Genomic DNA, 20,811 nt, shown 5'->3' with positions numbered 1-20,811 from the left:
TTTCACACATCATGAAAGAATCGTAATGATTAAAATAACCTATGAAAGTGTTTCCATCCTGCAATAAAGCACCTACCTTGCGTGATGCCTCCTTTTATAAAGCCTATTGGTACTAACAGAATGAAATAATAGCATGCCATGACTTCATGTGTGGATGTAAGACTTCCCTCCAACTTTGCAGACCGAAGTGACTATCAAGATGAATAATATACTTTTCACCTGGGCAATAGTCTGGTAGTTCAGAAGCCAGTGATCAAGATGATAAAAGACTTGATTTTAAATACTAAAGAATTTTGGTTTTATGTTTGCAATAGGTCAAGGTTCTCATTTTCTCTGTGTAACGCCCTGAACACATTTCTCTTCAGACAGATCTGTAAATCAACAGCAATTCTTTATGTGGAGTCACCTCCTTACACACAGTTAAAAGGGACCTGAAGACTGTGTAACTAAAGCCACATTTAAAGCCACTGTCAGGTTTGGGCACTGGGCTGCCAAAGCATCGCCAAAGGGCGATTTCACTGTAAAGTGAAATGAAGACCCAAATAATCTTTGTGCTCTCCTGCTTCCTCAGTGAAACTCAGCAAGAGTTCAAGCACTAAGCAGATAAACAACATGAAAGCATGCAAATATACAACTGCTGCATGAAAAGAAATTGAAGTTCTCCCAAGCCCCGACATCTGTGGTGCACATTTTTCAGGCCTTAGTAAATAAATGTCACCTTGCACATTTATGTCTATTTAATGGAAACACAGTAGTGTCTGAAAGGCTAATTATTCTGAGCTGAAATGGGTCAGTGCTCTCCAGGGAGCAAGCAGATCATTAGAGAGGGCACAGAAATAACAGCAGGCTTGTGTCAGATCTATAATAGGGGAAAATAAACCACTCTGTCCTGTGGGTGCCATAGCAGGGACTATTTTTAACAAATTCATCTGAACTAAAGTACAATGATACATTTCGAGCAAAACTTGTAACGGGCTCTGGATGTGCACTTTTTTGCAGGAAAGTTTCAGGCTTTTGCTGGAGGTGTGATGCCTACTGTATGATTTGACCGTGAACGCTTCATGCCTCAGTTAAAGACCAAGGATGCTTTGGACAAAGGGGTGTTGTACCTGATTTAGGGTCAAAGGGACTAAGGTCTCTGGTTTCACAGGAACAGCATCAAGCGCTTTCTTAGTTGCATATTCTGGAGGAGATTGTGGAGGAGGTATTTTTCTGTTCCTTGTCACATACAAATGACCTTTTTTTTTTTTTCTATCCTGGTCCATTTTCCTGCTTTCACTTACAGCAACTGCATTTTCCTCCTGAACAATCTCTATCATTTTATGTCTTAAACATTGCTACTTTTCCCTCTACACTTTCTGAAACTCTCTTGTTGCCTACTTAATTACACTTTTATTTTCTGTCATTCCCCTTTTCAAATTTACCCAACTACTGTCCTCGATTTCCTTTTGCACTTTTCCTAAATTCCTATTCAAAATCCGTTTCTCTACTGTCTGTGACTTTACAACCTTCCTTGCAGAAGCCTTTCAGGACAAGGGCTCCAACCAAGACTAAGCTGTACAAGTTTTCAGATTACACTTACACAAATCTCCAACTCACCTCATTCAATTTCCTCCTTTTAAAGCTCATGATCAATTATTCTAGTGTTCAAAGAGCACAACTGTTATGAACAGCAACTGCATAGATGGATGCTCTGCTCAAGGAGAGGACAGAAGGAGAGAGGAGAGAACATGAGAGGAGAGGAGAGGAGAGGGGAGGAAGAGAAGAAACAGAGTTTACCTGCACTCTGAACGGGCTGTGGGTTTTTGGAGGTGAGCTCAGGGTAAGCAGGTCAGTAGAGACCATCCTTGAACTCATGACTGTGGCCAAGATTGTGGAATAACAAGACCCAAAGTTCAGCTGCTGCACCTATAGATGTTGAGCTCTTTGTGCTATCTCCAGTATTGTGAGAGCTGGTTTGAGCATCCAAGTCCCTAAACGGCTTCTTTTTCTATAGACGTGCGGAGGCTGTAAGTCCCTCCTTGTCTCCCTGGCTTGTGCTCTCCACAGAGAGATGACTACAAACAGCCCTGTATTGTTCACAGCTCAGTTTCTGAACTAGAAAGAGGCGAGGCAGGTGGAGAGGAGAAGGAAGTCAGGAGACTTCACTGACTCATCGATCTTCCTTGCTGAGGCTCCTTTGTATTACTAGATAACTAGCAGGCATTAGTATTGGACACAAGGTTACATCAGAATGGGCCCTCATTCTCAGAGTATTTGTGATGCTCACGCTGTGCTTAGCCAGGCATTAATGATTTATGAGGACCCGGGATGAGTTGCAAAACAAATTTTTTCACCAGGTAATAATGCCTGCCGATGAGTTGTAAAAGGAGAGACAACACAGTGCAGTCCTGGCAGTGAAAAATGATCTCAACTGTCTCCTGCTAGTCCCTCTTCTGGGCTCCTCCTAATTTTCAGTGTTTCCTCCAACAAATGGAATTTTCTAAAACCTTCAGAAAGGGATGTGCTGGGAATTTCCTACTGGTTATTTACACCTCTGGTTTCTTTGTTCTTACAGAGAGTTTTTATTTTATGCCTTTTTTTTTTTTAAGAGATGCAAATAAAAATGAAGTGCAAGGACAGTTAAGGTGCAAGGTTTCAGCAGGGTGGGCACTGATGTTCCCTTTCCTCAGTGAATCACAGCAAATGCTCTCGCATCCAGAGGGCAATGGATTTTCCTTCCAACCCCAGGTGCGCATACACACTGGGAACACAGAAACCAAGCCAGTCCTCTCTGTCTTCTTTATCACTATCAATGATGAATCATTCTCAGTCAAAGACTGGTTGAATGTTTTCGTCATAAGGAAGTACACAACAGACACTCACATGTTCTTCCACCATTACATGAGCCACGTAGCGGTTGAACCTAAAGGGGACTTGACCTGAAACCTGCAACTGAACATCTCTGCGGAACTTGAGAAAGGAAGCACTTTCTATCTATCTTGCCATTACCGGCCTTTGTATCATTGCTTGGGGGCATTTAAACATAATTATATTGAGAGTCCCAGAGACAATATGGGCCAGAAGGCGTAAGTGATTTTCCTCAGGTCAGGAACAGAGCCAGGAAGAACTCAGAAACTTTGACTCCTGGTCCCCAGCTCCACCCATTGCACTACATCTTCTCCCTCTTAATTAACGGACAAATTACAAATTAAACTAAAGAGCCCACAAGCCTTAGATCTAATGTAGGACCAAGTACAACTGTGTAATAGTGTAGATCAAGTAAAGGGAACAGAAATTACATAGTGAACTTTTTAAATTACATATGATCAGAAATAAAAAGGAACAAGGAACTTATTCCCCAAGTTTATTTATTCTGTATTTCAAGCACAGTGGAGACTGTGAATACCCAGTTAAAGATCCTCTCTAATGCACATTCCTGTGACACAATGGAAGCTCTCAGGTTTCTTTTAACTTTTAATAAAGAACTCTTTACACATATTCTTGTGTATAAGGCATTAAAATGGGGCAGCAAGAGCTAAAATATAATGAGCCATGAAATATGGAAGAACATATTACAAACAGTGTTTTTTTAAACTTGCTTGGAATAACTAACCTATTATAAAACTGCAAAGGGTAATTGATGAAACATTGCTAATTATTCTTGTGAAGAACATGCAAAAGACCAGTGCCTGCCCAGATGGCCTCATGCTTTCATGACTGGGACAGAAAACGGGAGAAGCCAAGAAAAGTTACCAGAAGGAAAATCCAATTACCTTCTTGCCTTAACAACTAAGAAGATTAATTCCCAAGGTTATGCTTTAGTTACGTAAAACAATCATTTTAACCATTAAGTGCCAGCACTGCCCACACCTGCTCATTTTGATAGACAGTGAGTGGTAGAACGTGTGTAGCCACGAGAAATAAAATATGAAGCAAAAGATGTAGCAGTTGAGTAAGAGTTGTGAGTGGTGGGAAGTGTGTACCATGGTGAACCTGTCCTATTGAACAACACAGGAACTCATGACTTTTCACCAGTTTTGACATGTCTCTCTCCTCAATGCCCACAGACACATGGAGAACCCCAAAGCCTGGAAAGCACCACAATAAACTGCTCCATCAACGCTCACGCTGCTGATACACAGCTCGAAGCAGCTGCATGGAGAAATAACTAACTGCCTAGCTGCCTCATTAGGCCAGTCTGATGAAGTTAAGCAGACAGACTTGGTGTTGCTGCTCTCTACCCCTCCGGAATCTTGACACTGCAGATCAGCCACCACTGAACATCATCCCTTAGTGTTTCCCATGATTTTCAGGCCAGGGATTAGTTATTTCCCAGTTGACAAGTACACTATCTGCTTCAGCACCTTCCATGCGGTGTGAAGACAAGTACACACCTCTGGAGAACAGCTTCCTACTTGCAACTGAGGGCAAGAAATAGGTCCCTTATTCTCTTTTGGCCTGGAAGGAAATAGTCATAGAGAAAAAAGGGAATGAGCAAAGCCTGGTGGGAATCATTAACAGATGAGGATGTTTCAGATACTACATGTGATCTTCACTTTTCTTCCAGGACTCTAAAAATTACATGTCTAGTTATCTGGACTGCCTCTGCAGTCAAATAGAGGCAGAAGCAGCTCTCATGCACAACCCAGCCTGTTCTGCTGTAGAGTGCACTAACACAGGTGTCTCTCCCCAGGGATTACTGAGCGAGATTAGATAGTTGAGACTAGACACAAATTTTCAAACACTTTCACCTTTTTTTCCTATTGGATCTCAGTTCCACTTGAGCTTCTTTGTCAAGAGCAGAAGGAGAAGGGGGAGTAACAAAGCTGGGACTCCCCTATACAAAGATCCTTTATTGGTGAGGTGGGGAAGGCAGACAAATGGTGAAACACTCTCTGTACTGTGAAGTGTCAAGGCTGCTAATGGCCTGGGATGGAGATGCAAAATACTGTCTGTATGACACTGGTGTGCCCAGTCCCCCTCTCCCAGTCTGTATTTATAACGGAGTTTCCACAGGATGCCATCCTGCTCCAAAGGCATCTGAAAACGCTTGACTCCTTCTGGCCATCTCCTGAGTATTTTGCTTCCATAAGCCCTTAGGCCAGATAAAATGTTTAGGTTAGAAGGGACCTTAAAAGATCTTCTATTTCCAACCCCCCCTGCCATGGGCAGGGACACCTTCCACTAGACCAGGTTGCTCAAAGCACCATTCAAACTTGAACACTGCCAGGGATGGGGCAGCCACAGCTTCTCTGGGCAACATGTGCCAGCGCCTCAGCACCCTCACAGGGAAGAACTTCTTTTTAATATCTACTCGAAATCTCCCCTCTTTCAGTTTAAAGCTGTTCCCCCTTGTCCTGTCACTACATGCCCTTGTAAAAAATTCCTCTCCAGCTTTCAAGCTTAATACTGACTACAGGAGCGCTACAAGGCTGCACCCTACAGAGTCTGTGCCACCCAGCTACACACCTACATGGAGCATATGCTGATGGAGAGGTATCACTGCTGGCACAGCTATACCAAACTCTGAACAAAAGGCCATGAGAGTCATCTTCTGCTAGGTTTCGTCAGCACAGCAATGTGAAATGCAAGGTGTGAAGTTGTCATACTCTTAAGCTGATACAGGTATAGTGTAGGACTTTGTAGTGCAGGCAACCTGTCTAGATCCTAGTCTTGTTGACCTTGTTATACACCTGTGCTGCTAGACAATACAGTAACAGGTGCTGGAGAGTGGGAAAATACTTTAATAGCCCATGGCAGGGGGGTTGGAACTAGATGATCTTAAGGTCCTTTCCAACCCTTACGATTCTATGATTCTATGATTCTATCTTGAACAACACATACGTGGCTGTATATGTTAATTCTACTCAAAGGATTACTGACAATGAGATGCCCCATTGTGCTAAATAAGTTTTTGTTGTTCACATGGACAAATTCTTCTCACTTTATTATGATGAGAAAATGTCAACAAAGTCAGCTGGGGTGATTACTCACTTGAGGAAGAAACTACAACTCTACGTGTAAATGAAGTCTTTCTAAATATATTAAAAACTCAGGGTTGTCACCATATCATGTTTTGAAAACAATTTCCAGGCTATTATCATCACTGGAACTGACATTAGGAGATACCTCAAGGATGCTTTCACACACTGCACAGTTGATAGTTCCCTATATTAGGCTATAGAACTATTTCAACATATTTTTGGGCTATATTTAGAGATGATCTACACCTCTTATTTCTAGAAAATCTACTTTAAATGCAACTTTGGAGAGATTTTGGTATCAAAGTTATGCATAAAAATAATAAAAAAGGGAGTTTGGGGGCTAGACTGCCTTTGCTGCTTTGATTTATAAGGTAAAGTCTTCTATGGTTTCCATGCCTGCTAATTTATAATCATACAGGGTTACAAATTCACAGTGAGTGTATGTGACCAGCTTTGAAAATAGACTGCATTTACATTACGTATATGGATGCAAAGAATGAGAAAAAATAAGGGAGACAATCTGATCTCTTTCATTTTCCAACACAGACTGCGACCTATGTAAGGACAAGCAGCAAGACCAAAGGATCCAGCATAAAAATGCCCACTGAGAGTTGAGATAAAGATGCAGCTTCCTATATCAGGATCTGACTTTTTTGTTTTTAAGATTCACCCCTGATTAAATATAAAGTTGGCTGTAGCCTGTTCTATATTGGCCAAGGCAAATAAACCCCAGGGGATCCCAGCAAACTGCCAGCCTGGCCCCTTGTTCCATATATAACATGCCACTATTTCAGTTAGCGGTGTAACTTGATTTCCAGGCAGACAATAATTTTCTCTGGAGACAAAATGAGAGAGAGAGAGACACAGGCAGAAAGAGAAGGAAAAAAAGTGAGTGAGCGCTGGAAACGCAGAATAGCCCAGATTCAAAAATAAATTTAGTTCTGTTTGTTTTATTTACCAGCAGGCAGCCCTGAATATCAATACACACTTAAGGGAAGGCTAAAATATTTATCACTATGTGATCTGGGATGGATTCAGTATTATCCTAATTGCTTGTAGCAGAAGACTAGCAGATAGCTTTTAGACCTTTTTGATCTCTTTATGTAGTGCAAAGCATTAGCTAAATGTTCCCTACTTTTGAAGGCTTTGAACAAGCAGCACCTATCTGTGAAACCAGTAGTGTAACCAACAGGCTCCCTGACATGTCAATGATGGTGAAACGCTGACCAGTTCTGGTGGTATAGGAAAAAAGCTGCGAATTGCATATTAACAGCAGTCAGTCACACACATGTGCGTATGTGCAGCCGACAAACCAAATGTTCGTTCTCCAAAATAAGAAAAAAAGACAAGACAGGTTTCTGAAAATAAATCAGTGACGCATCCAGGACAAACTGCACCTATTAGAGTAAAATAAATTATTAAACAATACCACTGTAAGGTGTAACACCTGACAGTCAAAGACTTCAAAGCACTTAACACACATTAATTAGCAAAGGGGGGTGTTCCTCTGCCCACTGTAGACAAAGGCAGTGCTGCCCAGTTTCAGCAGGGGCAGGACTTAGTTTATCCTTAAAAGGTATAGAAGTGTAATCAACACAACTCTTTGAAACAAATCCGTCTTCACTGACCAGTGGTAACACACCTATTCTTTAGCATTTATATACTGCAGTACATGATGCCCAATAAAGGCAAATAAACCCAACTCACATCTTTGGCACTGAAATCTCACCCTTTCAGAAGATATTATACATCATCTATAAATAATAAAGTACTAAATCAAAGTATTTAGGCCTATATACTGAGTGGATGGCTTAGTACCAGGTATATGTTACACACTGGGTTAAATGCACATTACAGCACCTCTTGGTTCAGTGGACATATAGGGAACTGTTCCTTTGGTACAGACTGTGTCCCCACAAAGAGTCTCGGTGATTCATTGCACTATCAGAACAGACAAGTGTAATCAAATACTGCAAAATTAAAAAAAATGAGAATGCTGCCAGTCAACTCTAGGCCCTCTCTTGGGGGAGTCTGAAACCCAACAACTCTGCTTCAGTGACTGGTTCCCTGGTCTATAGAGTCATAGAATATTTGGGTTGGAAGGGATCTCAAAGATTATCTAGTTCCAACACCCCTACAGATAGGGACATCTTCCACTAGACCAGGTTGCTCAAAGCGCCATCCAACCTTGAACACTTCCAGGGATGGAGCAGCCACAGAGCAAGCTGTTGCAGTGCCTCACCCACCTCAGTAAAAAATTTCTTCCTAATACCTAAACTAAATCTCCCCTCTTTCAGTCTAAAGCTGTTCCCCCTTGTCCTGTCACTACATGCCCTTGTTAAAAGTCTCTCTCCAGTTTTATTATAGGCATCTTTTAGGTATTGGAAGGCTTCTCTAAGATCTCCCCAGAGCCTTCTCTTCTCCAGGCTGAACAAGCCCAGCTCTCTCAGCCTGTCTCCATAGCAGAGGTGCTCCAGCCCTCTGAGCATCTTTGCAGTCCCCTGTGGACTTGCTCAAGCAGGTCCACATCCCTCTTGTGTTGGGGGCCCCAGAGCTGAAAGTAGTACTGCAGGTGGGGTCTTCAAGAAGTGTCGGTGGCTGCACTCCTGTTTATTCAGGATTACAGAAGTAACTAAAATAGTTAAATCCAAGGCTGTTAACTTACCTAAGAATCATAAATGACTACAGAAAAAATGATAAATAAGCTATTTTTTGTGCCCCATGAGCTTTAGGAACATGGTATCACATCTTAAAAAAGCCATAATTTGTGTCAGATTTCCTTTGTACATCTCCCTACTTACAACATTTGCAAATCTCTAGATTCTACCTGTCCTAGTGATGTGAAAGACTTGCTAATTGATTTTTTTACTTCTTTTATAAGCACTGTAAAGTTTTCAAAGTCTAACAGTGTTGTAGCTGTTTAAAAAATGTTTTATAAAATGTCCTCCTCACTTCTGCCTAACTCGTGTTTCTCCTTAATAGGGTAAACCTGGATTTTTAAATCTTTATTTTAAAACAAACTTTTTGGAAGTAATTTTTGTTAATATTAAGTATTTTTGTATAAATCCTAGCAAAATCACTTCCCAGTATCTGTGTTGCCTGAACAGTGAGTTTGTACAGTATGGCAAGAGAACATGAGCTGTGACTGGCTGATAATGTAAGGAACCATTTAACTGCGAATGTTTATATTCATAGAGGAACAATTTATCAGTAAGTGTTTAAGTAGCTGCCTTACCAAACTCAGAATAATAAAAAAAAAAGACACTTTTGAGAAGTCTGTTGAGATTAAAGGACAAAGATTTATTTAACGAGTAAGGACAAAGATTTATTTAACGAGTATTAAAATTTATGGGCTCTCTAAGAATTAAGCAAGCTTATAATGACTATTTTGAGAGCTGAATGGCTTTCACATAATGAAGATGGTTGATAAGACTTGGCTAAAACATTTCAAATACAAATGAAAACAAAGGGACACCTCAGAAAACACAGTGATTAAGTCAAAATTTCAACTGTGAAGACAATATACAAATTTCACAATAATTTCATAATTCGAAAATGCTACTAAGACCAACCCGCAAAGGTGCTGAACCTACGAAAGGACGACAACAGGCAATTTTGAATCTAGATAAGCATGAAAGAAGCATGTTTTTCTCCTTCTGTGTAGTTATGGAAACAGAGAGATATAAAGCCCCTCCTAACCGAACAAGGGCTTTTTTCCTCTATCTGCTCCTATCCGCAACTTTACAGCTGTCACCACAAGTCATCCTGCTCGCTCCTGCAAGCCAGCAGGCAGCAAGCAGGCATCTAAGGAGAGGAGAGAACAAAAGAGGCTGCAATACAGCGTCAGTTCAAATGACAGCCTCACCAGGGCTCCAGCTTGCACTGCGAAGACGAAGTTGTAAAGTTTTATGAAAGAATTGAAGTAAATTTCTTTTCTAGAGGTCTTAGTGGGAAAGCAAAGATCTATTCTAATTTAAGATACTAGCAGCTTCTCTTGCTAATGACCGAAATATCTAGACCAATAGCTCCCCAGCAGCAGTTTGCAGGATGACAGGGGTCCATAAAACCACTTGCACTGTTCTGAAAAGCCATATGCAGAGTAAAACATTAACTGCTTCCAGTTTTGAATCTCAGTGTTAAAGATAGTGAAATGTAAGAAACATCATGGGCTGATAGGGATTTTAAAGGTGTTGAAACCATGCAGATCTGGAGACGGGACATGCTACGTTTTTAGGTAAACTGAGAATAATGGGATCTAATTTAGACAGAAGATTCATGATAAGAATTGATTTGTGTGTCTCACAATGAAAATCAGAAATGAACGGATGTAGGTGATGTACAAACTTCCTCTGGTACACTGGGTTTAGGGAAAGTCACATTGGTATTCCCATCGATCTGTTTCTTCGGCTTAAACTAGAATATAATCTAGCGTGCCAAATTTAAAATGGAAATAGATGTCCAGCTCTAAGGTACTTTACTGATCTGTGACACACTAGAACAGGGCTTACTACTAATTTGGAGGAGAGGGCTGCCTTTGAGGGCCTCTCAAAGGGCAGATGCTTTCTTGCAGCCTTAAATTCAGTGATGCAATCTCCAAAAGGAACATACGGAACTGGAAATGAAATAACCACCATTTATTCTCTGTGGACTTTTTAATTTTTATTTTGCATTCTTTGAGAACAAAACAGTTCGTGATTATTTACTTTGTTTTCAATGATATTTTCCCCTACGACACAGAGTAGAACCTGGTGTCTCTAACTAATGTGAGCTGTGTGTCTGAACTGATTTCAGGAGAGATAATTATTATAATTTCGTTTATTATTTCTTATTTCTCTAAACCATTAATTTTCATATATCATATACATATTTATGAAAATGGTAGTTTTAATTAACATTATGGTATTAGCAGTTTATACATACAAATGAACAACCCTGGGAAGAAACTCATTAAAAATCTATGGCTAAACTTCACAGGCTTCAGGATTTCACCTCTCATGTGCTTGCCCTCTCTCTGCTCTGGCTGCAGAAGGCTAACATGTATTTAAAAAGAACAAATATCTACCTGTGCAAAAGCTGCCCTTTACATTTCACAGGAAATGTCAATATTTCAGAAGTTGGTTTTGTCCTCCCAAGTATCTGTGACCCTTTCTGTGAACTGAAGATTTCATATACAGGGTTTTAAAAATGAAAATGGTTCTTAATTTTTTTTTTCCATTTGTATATACATTTTTCCATTGCTTACTAAAATATGACAATATGGCACAACTGTCATGTCTCATTGCACTGATGTCTTTAGGTTAGCTTGGAAGCATTTTTCTAGGTCATTATTTTTAATTAATAGAACGAATTAGTACATTTTTATTCAAAATGTCAAACTTTTAATCATAACACAAATATGAAACATTGACCTAGAAAACGGGATGTTTCTCTGGTACTAAATAGCAACAACATAATTAAAAGCATGACATTCTAAAATGAAAATAGAGTATTTGACCATTTTACATCTTAATGAACAATCATATCTACTTGCTATTTAAAGTTTATTAAACTGGATTAAAAATATAAAATACATTTTGAAACCACATCATCTCTTGTAACAAATTCTGGAAATATGTATCTGGCTAATGATGGTTAAATGGCTTCTAATTAGTGTGATAGGGAAAAAACGCTGATTGAAATGGTGTCTTATAGCACAAAATAGTTTCAAGGACAATTTATTTCAGTGAAGACACTGTCAATAGTACAGCAGTCAGTAGCTATTTATCTATAATCGGTGTTTGCTTTAGCTCAGTTATGGCTGTGCAATAACTAGGAAAGTTAAACTGATACAAAGCCATTTTAAGTGACATGAAGTGTTTACCAGTTCTAACCAACACATCAGTTTAACTGAGAACAGATTATGGTTCCCAGTACTATACTGTAAAATAAATATAGTTATACAGACACATATTTGCAATACCATCAAAGGAAAATTGTTTCTTGATTTCCTGACACTTGTTAATGTTAATTTTCTAGGCAGCTTAATTTATATCTTGGGTTTTGTTTAGTTTTCCTTTTTTTCCTTTAGCTGTTACATCTTTATTTTTCAACTCCTCCTTGAACACTTATGATTTTCTCCTAGCGGTATTTTTTTAAAGGTAGTAATGTATCATTGAAGAATGTGATTAAGATAATTCGGTGCATTCCTAAGGACATTAAATTGCTAGACTGAAGTGCAATTTGGGTAGGCTGCCACATTTTTAAAAAATACATAATGCTGTAAGTGCAAAATAAAACTGAAGGTGAAGCAGCAGCTCTGGGGTCCTTATCTATAAGAACTCTAAGAAATGAAAAAAAAAAACCCCCAACCCCAAAACACAACAAAAAAACCCAATGGAAAAAAATAAACTTTTCAAAATGCCCAAGTAACGTCTGAGCCTGGGACTTAACAGCTCTTGAAAATTTAACCTAAAAATACAGAATTTGTCATGGAGAAATAACAATGATTTCTCCTGAAATAATAGGGTCAAACTGCTTTTGACTAATCTAAGTAATGTCAAAGGTTAAAAAGATAAAGCTGGGAGGAAAATACCTACTCTGTAAAACAGCCATTCATTGGAGCTTTAAATCTCTGCTTGTTCTGCAGAGAATAGTCTGCAAGGACAACTTCACGTGAAAGTAAGACATCCCCTTTTGTAGAGGACTATAAAATTCTTGTCTTAATCACATTAATTTTACACCACTTTCACACCAATCCTTAATATTGGTTTAAGTAAAAGAAGTCAGAGATCAGAATTGGAAGTGTGAATTCTAGTTATTATTACGTTTTTTTAACTTCATAGTTGATGGACCCAAAAAGTAGCCCAAACCAGTTCCTTCATGGTCTTTAGTATTCAATCTATAAATGAAGAAAATGAATATAACTCTTTAAAACCAACTGTGGAGTATTGAATAGAGCTTCTAGAAGGGAAAAAGATATTCAATATATGACTCGGTTTGACTCCACTTGAAGAACAATCTTTTTCAAGTCCTTTCTGAAAGCAAAAAGAGAATAGAATATGGTTGCTGTATATTCACATATTTGGTGGTGCACTGAAACAATGTCTTCCCTATGCCACAACATAGAAAGCAACAAAGATTTCCAGTATGTCAAACTTAATATTTAACAAGCCAGCTGCTGTAGATTTGTATGGAATCTACTGACAAACAAGATGGTTGATTATATTTTTGAGTATTTTTCTTCTTTGCTTGGGAGAAGGCCAAGTAGACTTACAGGCAAAATTCAGCAGACAGAAGCTAGGAGTAAAGCTAGTGAAAAGACATCCTGGAGCAGGATAACCATAAAGTGAGACTGTAAAGCAAGAAAATAAATTAAAGGAAAAGGAAAAAAAAAGGAAAAAGAAAAAAGAAAAAAGGAAAAAGGAAAAAGAAAAAAGAAAAAAGAAAAAAGAAAAAGAAAAAGAAAAAGAAAAAGAAAAAGAAAAGAAAAAGAAAAAGAAAAAGAAAAAGAAGAAAAAGAGAAAATAAAAATAAAAATAAAAAGAGAAAGAAAAGAAAAAAGAGAAAGAGAAAGAGAAAGAAAAAGAAAAAGAGAAAGAAAAGAAAAAGAAAAAGAAAAAGAAAAAGAAAAAGAAAAAGAAAAAAAAGAAAAAGAAAAAGAACCTGGCGTTTTGAGGTACTGTGCCAATGGAAAATGGAAGGCATGTTCTTAAGTGCCAAAAGTAGAGGTCAAGACTGTAAAGAAAATCTGATACTGTTAACTGTGCAAAGCAGATTTGTTTCAGGACTGTGCCAGTGGCAGAAATCAGCCTGCAAATGATCAAAGAGGTTGTTTTATGTTGTGAGAAACATGTACCACCTCACATACACATACTAAAAGGGATCCAGAAACATTGATAGTTGTTATGCTGGAGTTAAATCCTCACAAACCAGGCTAACTCTAAAATAATGCAAGTATAAAAGATTTTTAAAAGTTACACAACTTCCTAAGTGACAGGTATGAAGAGAGAAACCCTCTGCTACATTGGACCTTCCTCAAAGAGACGTTTGTCCTCCCATGAAAACAGAATTGTAACTATGCATCTGTGGCAGATGTTAGTATATGAATATTTATATATCCAGAGGATATTTTAGTCTACCTCACCAGGCATGTTAATATTTGAATGGATTAATCAAAGCACTGAGTGCATGAAGCAAACTGCCCTCTCACCTTCTCATAGACAGATGTGGTTCATATCCTGAATGATGCGATGGTCCCGATGTACTCAGCCCCAAAGCTCATGCCTGCATCACCTCATCAGGTACCTTCAGACCACAAAAGGGAGCGGAGTGTAGCAGCACTGGGTTTTAAAAGGACCCAGGGCATGACAGAAAACCAGCTCAACACAGCATGGTGATGTGTGTGACTGCTAGCACAGGACCAAATGCAGGCTGCCGCTGTGCTTAAGCTGATAGCTCATCCCTCTAGGAAGGACTTGCAGCTGGTTCACAGGTATAACTAGCCTGCATTTGGACCTGTGAAAACAAAGCCCTCCTGGCACTGCATGGTTTGCCCCATCAGCTTAGATCTCCTTTAACTCAAACTGCTCTAAATCACCCTTCTGGAATCTAAAGCAAAGCACCACACCAGTCCCAAAGCACTGGCCATGAGGGGCTGGTGGAAACTTCAGCAATAAACGTTCTATGCATTTTTTTTCATGGAGCTATAGAAAATTGAGAGTTTGCACGAATAGCAGCAACACAACAGAACTTTTAAAATCAGAACTGAGCTAAGATTCTTTTTTAGAAACATGTTATGTAGGCACTCACACACACACATGAAAGGTGCTGACATTACTGTGGGAGGAATCTAAATGGCATTAAAGCAAGACTACACTTCAAATTGCTTTTCATGCCTTAAAAACCAGCAAAGGAGAACAATGTACTGTACACGTCTATTTGTTTCTGCTAGACTGGAAAGTAACACAACTCTTGCCCTTTTATCAATTTCAAGTTGAAGTATTTATTTCGTATACCCATTTTCAGGTTTATAACTTCACGTATATGATATACATGCAGTGGCAATATGTATCGTTAACCCAGTCTTATTTCCCAGTACTAACAGTATCCAATGCAGATCAATGTTTTTAATAAGAAGAATCACAGCTGTCTTTGAGTGATGGAAAGTAACTAAGCTATCTTTATTAAAATCTTTATTTATGATTTTTTAAATGAGAAGTGGGGCATTCTTGGAAAATCTACACAATATTTAAGGAAAACGTCTGAGCCGGTTTTTTTCTTCTCAAGGCTGGGAAATGCTAAAAGCATCTATGATGTGTCAGCTTTGACAGCTGTTACGGTCCACCTCTGTTAGCACTGCAGCAGACAGCTGAGGATGTGACTGCTTTCCTTGTGCCCACTGGTCCCTCAGGCAGAGGACAGGAGAGCACTCCCCAACATACTGGTTGTTAAGGTTGAATTGTGATAAACACACTTGCATACTTTTATACGGGGTACATATTTTGGGCTGAAAATGAACCAAATCTACATTTAGCTATGTAAAAGGCATTTAGCCTTAAATTCCTTATCCAGGTTCCTTCTACAGACACAGGCACCTCGAGAGGCGGAGTCATCTCACTTTCTTGGACATCTATTTCAGCAAAGCTGGGTTTCCCCCAGGATTGTCCATCTCTCTCCATTAAGTACAAAGGAAGGCTAGCTGATTAGCTTTGATTAGGTGTCTGCATTTTTCAACTCCTTTGATCCAGCTGGGTTGACTCTCATCTACTGAAAGGCAGAAATTGCTGAGGGCTGTCTGCATCAGTCCCAGTGGGCAGGGAGCACCCGGGACGGGAGCCACCGGCATGAAGGACACCAGGGGTATGCTAGCAGCTGATTAGGGCAAAAAGGTGTCCTGGTCTGGGGAAAATCAGCATGTGACTTTTTTTCACTATTTGGGAAGACATCAGGAGGAACTGAAGAGGCCTCTGAAGCCATAAAAGCTCTGAAAGCTCTGAAAGCAAAAGCATGTGAACTGAATGCAAAGAGGGAAAGGGGAATTCAAATAGAAAGAGAAGGAATTCTAGGGTTTACTTTTGACAGCCAAACTGTTGGTCTGGGCATAACTGAGATGGAAAACTGTTACAACCCAAAGGCTGGATGACTGCTTCTGAATAGTAGCTACATAAAGCAAACCTTAATTGGTAGTGTTTTGTTCCTGGCCTATTCTAGTGCAACTTCCATTACAAAATTGCCATTCAGAGCCTAGGAATATTTGCCATCCAAAATCACATTGAAGAAACGGAGTAATAATTCTTATATCCATAGAGACTGAGGAACCACAGCAGCATATCAAAGAGAGGAGAAAGAGAGCTAGATATGCATAGGAGGCAATTTATTTCTTTAAAAGCATTCAGGAAAGGTTGTCTTTAATCTGAACTACTTCTGCCAAAAAATAATGATGTGAATGAGCACCGAATGAAGGGCAACTTAAGGCTTTGATCTCTTCATGTGTTTACACCACCCCACTTCTTGATGGTTTCACCATCCCCTGCCAAACACTGCTGGCTGATTCCCTTAGGATCTGCTGCTCATCCCCGGTTGCATCCTCTGCTGCTGCTAGACTGTGATCCCCAGTGTGCTGCTGTCCCAGAGCCCCCAGTACTGCTGGCAGAACAGCCTGTCTGGGGTTCAGCTACAACAGTCATTTTTTCTCCTTAGTAGCTGGTGCAGTGCTGTGTTTTTGACTTTCAGACTGGGAACAACGCTGATAACACCGATGTTTTTAGTTGTTGCTAAGTAATGTTTACTCCAACCAAGGACTTTCTCAGTCCCATGCTCTGCCAGGGAGGAGGAGAAGCCGGGAGGAAGCAGACAGGACACCTGACCCAAACTGGCCAAACGGGTATTCCATGACAAGCCCTTCCCGTGACATTCTGTGGACAGGCACAGGGACACTTCCACCGCCTCATTTGATGGTGAAGTTGACAAATGACATGTTCATTCTGGCTCTGGAAGTCCAAGCGCACGCTTCATGATTATGATCAGAGAAGCAGCGCGGCTCCGTTTGCCTTAGAAACCACACATACATCATTTGAAACACTTAGAGCCACAGCCCAGCTGGGACTTAGCACTCCAGCTTCATCCTGCAACCTGAATCTCCTGGCTGACAATGAAATGCTTCACTGCTGTTCTGCCAGGACATAATTTTCTTTCCACCCAGCAACAGGCACGAAAGCATTTGAAATCACACTGTAACCCTGACAAGTGCTCTGAAGCTTTTCAAGGCCAGCAGAAAGAAAAGACAGAGAGGGGGTAAAGGAAAGACAGAAAGAGTATGCAAGGATGGGGAAACTACACTGAATTAGAGTTAATTAAACCCAAGCTTTGACAATGTTTAAATAACAGGATTCTACACCTAGCCCTGGAACGCCTGTATGAGCTGTCATTTAATTTAAAAGAGCACAATAGCTAAATGTCAGTCTTCAGGCAAATCTTTTGCATCTTTCTGATACTGTATTAGAAAGTTATTACAAAGCAGAAGTTTAGATTTTTTTTTCCCAGAGTTTGATAATAGCCTTCTCAAACTTCACAGTGCAAACACTCGATATGGCACTTGTTCTTGTGAGACTGGGAGAACAGTCATCCTGGATAGTGCTAAGAAACCAAAAACCCCCAAATCTTCAAATCTTCTAAACTAAGTCTCAGTCTAAACTGAAGATGAAAAAAAGGAGAGTATTTTCCTAGCAAGACAAATCATCTAATAGTAAAAGGCCCTTATAATAAAATCAGTTTATAGAAAAGAGATAAATCCTCACCATTTGTGAAACGTTTGATCAAAACTTAGTGAATATTGTATTGCGTGCTTTTAAAGAATACTGCTAATACTTGGCAGCTCTATGTTCAGCTTTTCATTTTCGACATGCTTTAAGAAGGGTCTCATTAATTCTCCCATATCCTATTCTGTGATGGTTACGGATCTCTTTTCAACTGCAAGTTTTCAAAAATGTTTTCTCAGCTTGAATTTATTTGAATTAGCATTTCTAATCAAAATCAAAACAATCAGAAATTAAGTACCATATTTTAATATAAATGTTCATAAAGAAGTCTTTCCTATCTAAGCTACTTTCTTGAAAACTGTGTATCATCTTCAGTGAAATTTGACTACTATTTCTTCAGCTATTCAACATTCAAAATTTTAATCTCTCATTACTCACAGAACACTAAAAAGCAGAAACATGCAAAATGACCAAAATTGTCAAATCAGTGCACAGGTGATAGATGGAATAAAAATATAGCAAGCTAATATTTAGTCTCTCAATAATGGTCTTAGTGCATTAAGAACAGTATTAAGGGCTCCTGGTGACAAACTTGACACATCCATTTGAATACATTTTTGACACAAGTATTAAAATAAAGTAAGGTCACAGAGGAAATCCATAGCGGAGATAGCAATTTAGAAAAGATGCTAATTTAGAAGCTGCTAACGCTCAAAAACCAGGAAACAACCTTATTTTGTACTAGTTAGATGGAAATACCACACTGGTGGGTGCCCCTGCAGATAGGAAATCGGAAGATGGCTGCTGAGCTTCAAGTCATCTTGGTGCAGATAACAGAAATAGGATACTTGAGTTCAGCCAAAAGTACAAGCAGAAAGGTAATCACCAAGGACAAGATTCAAGTTGCCAAAGGATACGAGCTCTAGGGTAACCTAGAAAGCCTGTGCATCAGCACTGCCTGACAGTGGAGCACCCAAAAATCCACTGGGCATCTCATTTGCGAGGCTGCAGTTTCCTGGACACCAACCTTTCAGCTCTCAGTCCCAGCGCACAGCAAACTCCACTGTAGTCCAGAGTATGGCATCAACCCACAGAAACCACGTGGAAAAGATGGGGAGTAATGTGCACAAGTTACTCCTGGGAACATTCTGACTGGACACAAGAGGAAAATATTTCACAATGAGAACAATCAGCCATTAGAATAATCTCCCAAGGGAAGTGGTGGGTTCCCCAACACTGGACACTTTTAAGATTCAGCTGGACAGGATGCTGGGACATTTAGTCCAGGTCATGTTATACCAAGAAAGGTTGGACCAGATGATCCATGAGGTCTCTTCCAACCTGTCTACGACTAATTCTATGAACCCTGTCTCGGGTCCAGAGGAGCAAAGTCTGTGGGATACCTTCTCTAAAGACAGTGAATAATTGATTTCTGTCTGAATGCTGGAGCCTAAAAACTACATTCAAGGGTAAGGCAGACTGAAAGCAGGACTTCTATAAAGGGTTGCTTTTGAAATTGTTTAAATACTAACAGAAATCAGCCAAATGAGGTGGATGTGAAGACTGCCTGACTGTAAGCCAGGCTGAATCTCACCCTTCCAGAATGCATTTCAGTGCATGCATAACCCTCCTTTCCTTTTGGAAGCTGTCAAATGTTAAATAAATGATCGGCTGAAATACAGAGTGCTCTTTGTGGTAGAATGCATCGAACTCTTTTACCAGTTCTCCTTCTCATGCGTACCTGAAAGAATTGTCGTACTACAATATGATGGGGTCGCTGAGACACAACATTATCCACACTGTGAACCATGGAGCCGAGCAAAAGGTGCCAGGAAATCAAATACTGTGATACAGGACAAATGACATTTCTAAAGACAACAAATAACTCTTTATTTCAGTCTGGTGGAAGCAAAGGCAGAAAGAGACAACACACTGTGAAAAATACAGGAAATGAGAAAAGCCTGGGCTATTAATAGTTTCAGTACAAATTAAAACAGCACAGAGAGAAATATTCCTTTTTTTCCCCTCTCTGTTGGGCTTTTCTGCCCTACTAAAAATCTTCTCTCTCTAAGCAAGTAACCTTCACGGATCCTAACACGGGTCTAGATTTGCTTGCATGCCTCTCTCTTACTGAGAAATCTGTCCTTCCTAATTATTTCTAGAGCAGTGACAAAAACCTTGTTGATCAGACCAGGCAAATTCTGGCAAGTAAAACATTCAGAACCGTAACTATGAACATGCCGACTGCTGAGAGATGGGGATGATAATAGCACTGTTGGTAACAATAAAAGGGACATAGGGAAGAATAAGAACTTAATTTTTGGCCATGTTCCATTTAAAGCAACTACAAAAGACATCTAAAAGAGATGTCAGGGGCAGAGACTCTGACAAGACATCTAAGAGAAGATGTCAAAGAAGCAATGGGATGCTTACAGAGATTTCACTACCTGGCTGAAGTGATAGAATCTTCCTTGTGAACTGTTTCCCCAGAGACTGAATACAGATCTAATGAGAAGTGGTATTTTTTTGATTTTTTTAATTTTTAATTGAGAAGGCAAGACAATCTTAAAGGATCTTGATATGAAATATATTTTTGTTGCTAAACTTCATGTTAGGAGTGTGTTGCCATTAGAAGCAAGCACTCTCGATGGAAAACATGCAGCAGTACCGTGGTTTACAGATACACTAGTGGAAATATTTCAGTATTTATGCTTTAAATAAAAAAGATCATTTTCCATCTCTTTACATCTTTAAACAGTGGGTCACTTGTGCTTGATCTATTCTCTGCAGTCTGTTGTAGTGCTGTACAATACATGCCCAAATACAGGTCCTTCTCTAATAGCCAGAAGATTTCCTTCCTTCTTTCTTATTTCCACTCAGAAGCATCATAGCTGTTGTCACTTGAATATTGACAGCATTTTAGATGACTCATCATTCTAATTGATTGATATAATGTCTCTTCTATTTAAAAACAAATGCATGAATACCACCACTCTGTTAGAATGAACCTGCTGCTCTTCCATGTCACCGTATGGCTATCCATTTTTTAATTTCTCCCCTGCTCTCTATCAGTCATGACCAGTGTGGGATAATTCTTACAAGATCTTAGC

The 20,811-nt window shown here is 39.6% G+C and overlaps 1 protein-coding gene across 5 annotated transcripts in view; it reads right to left on the bottom strand.

Moving 5' to 3' along the window:
- Positions 1-20,811, bottom strand: part of KLHL29 (kelch like family member 29) — a 410,258-nt gene that overhangs the window by 79,575 nt on the left and 309,872 nt on the right. The window lies entirely within an intron of this gene.

This window comes from Strigops habroptila, chromosome 6 (genome assembly GCF_004027225.2).
Source record: "Strigops habroptila isolate Jane chromosome 6, bStrHab1.2.pri, whole genome shotgun sequence".
Taxonomy (NCBI): domain Eukaryota; kingdom Metazoa; phylum Chordata; class Aves; order Psittaciformes; family Psittacidae; genus Strigops; species Strigops habroptila.
The sequence above is the reverse complement of the archived record's forward strand: the minus strand, read 5'-3'. Positions and strand labels throughout refer to the sequence as shown.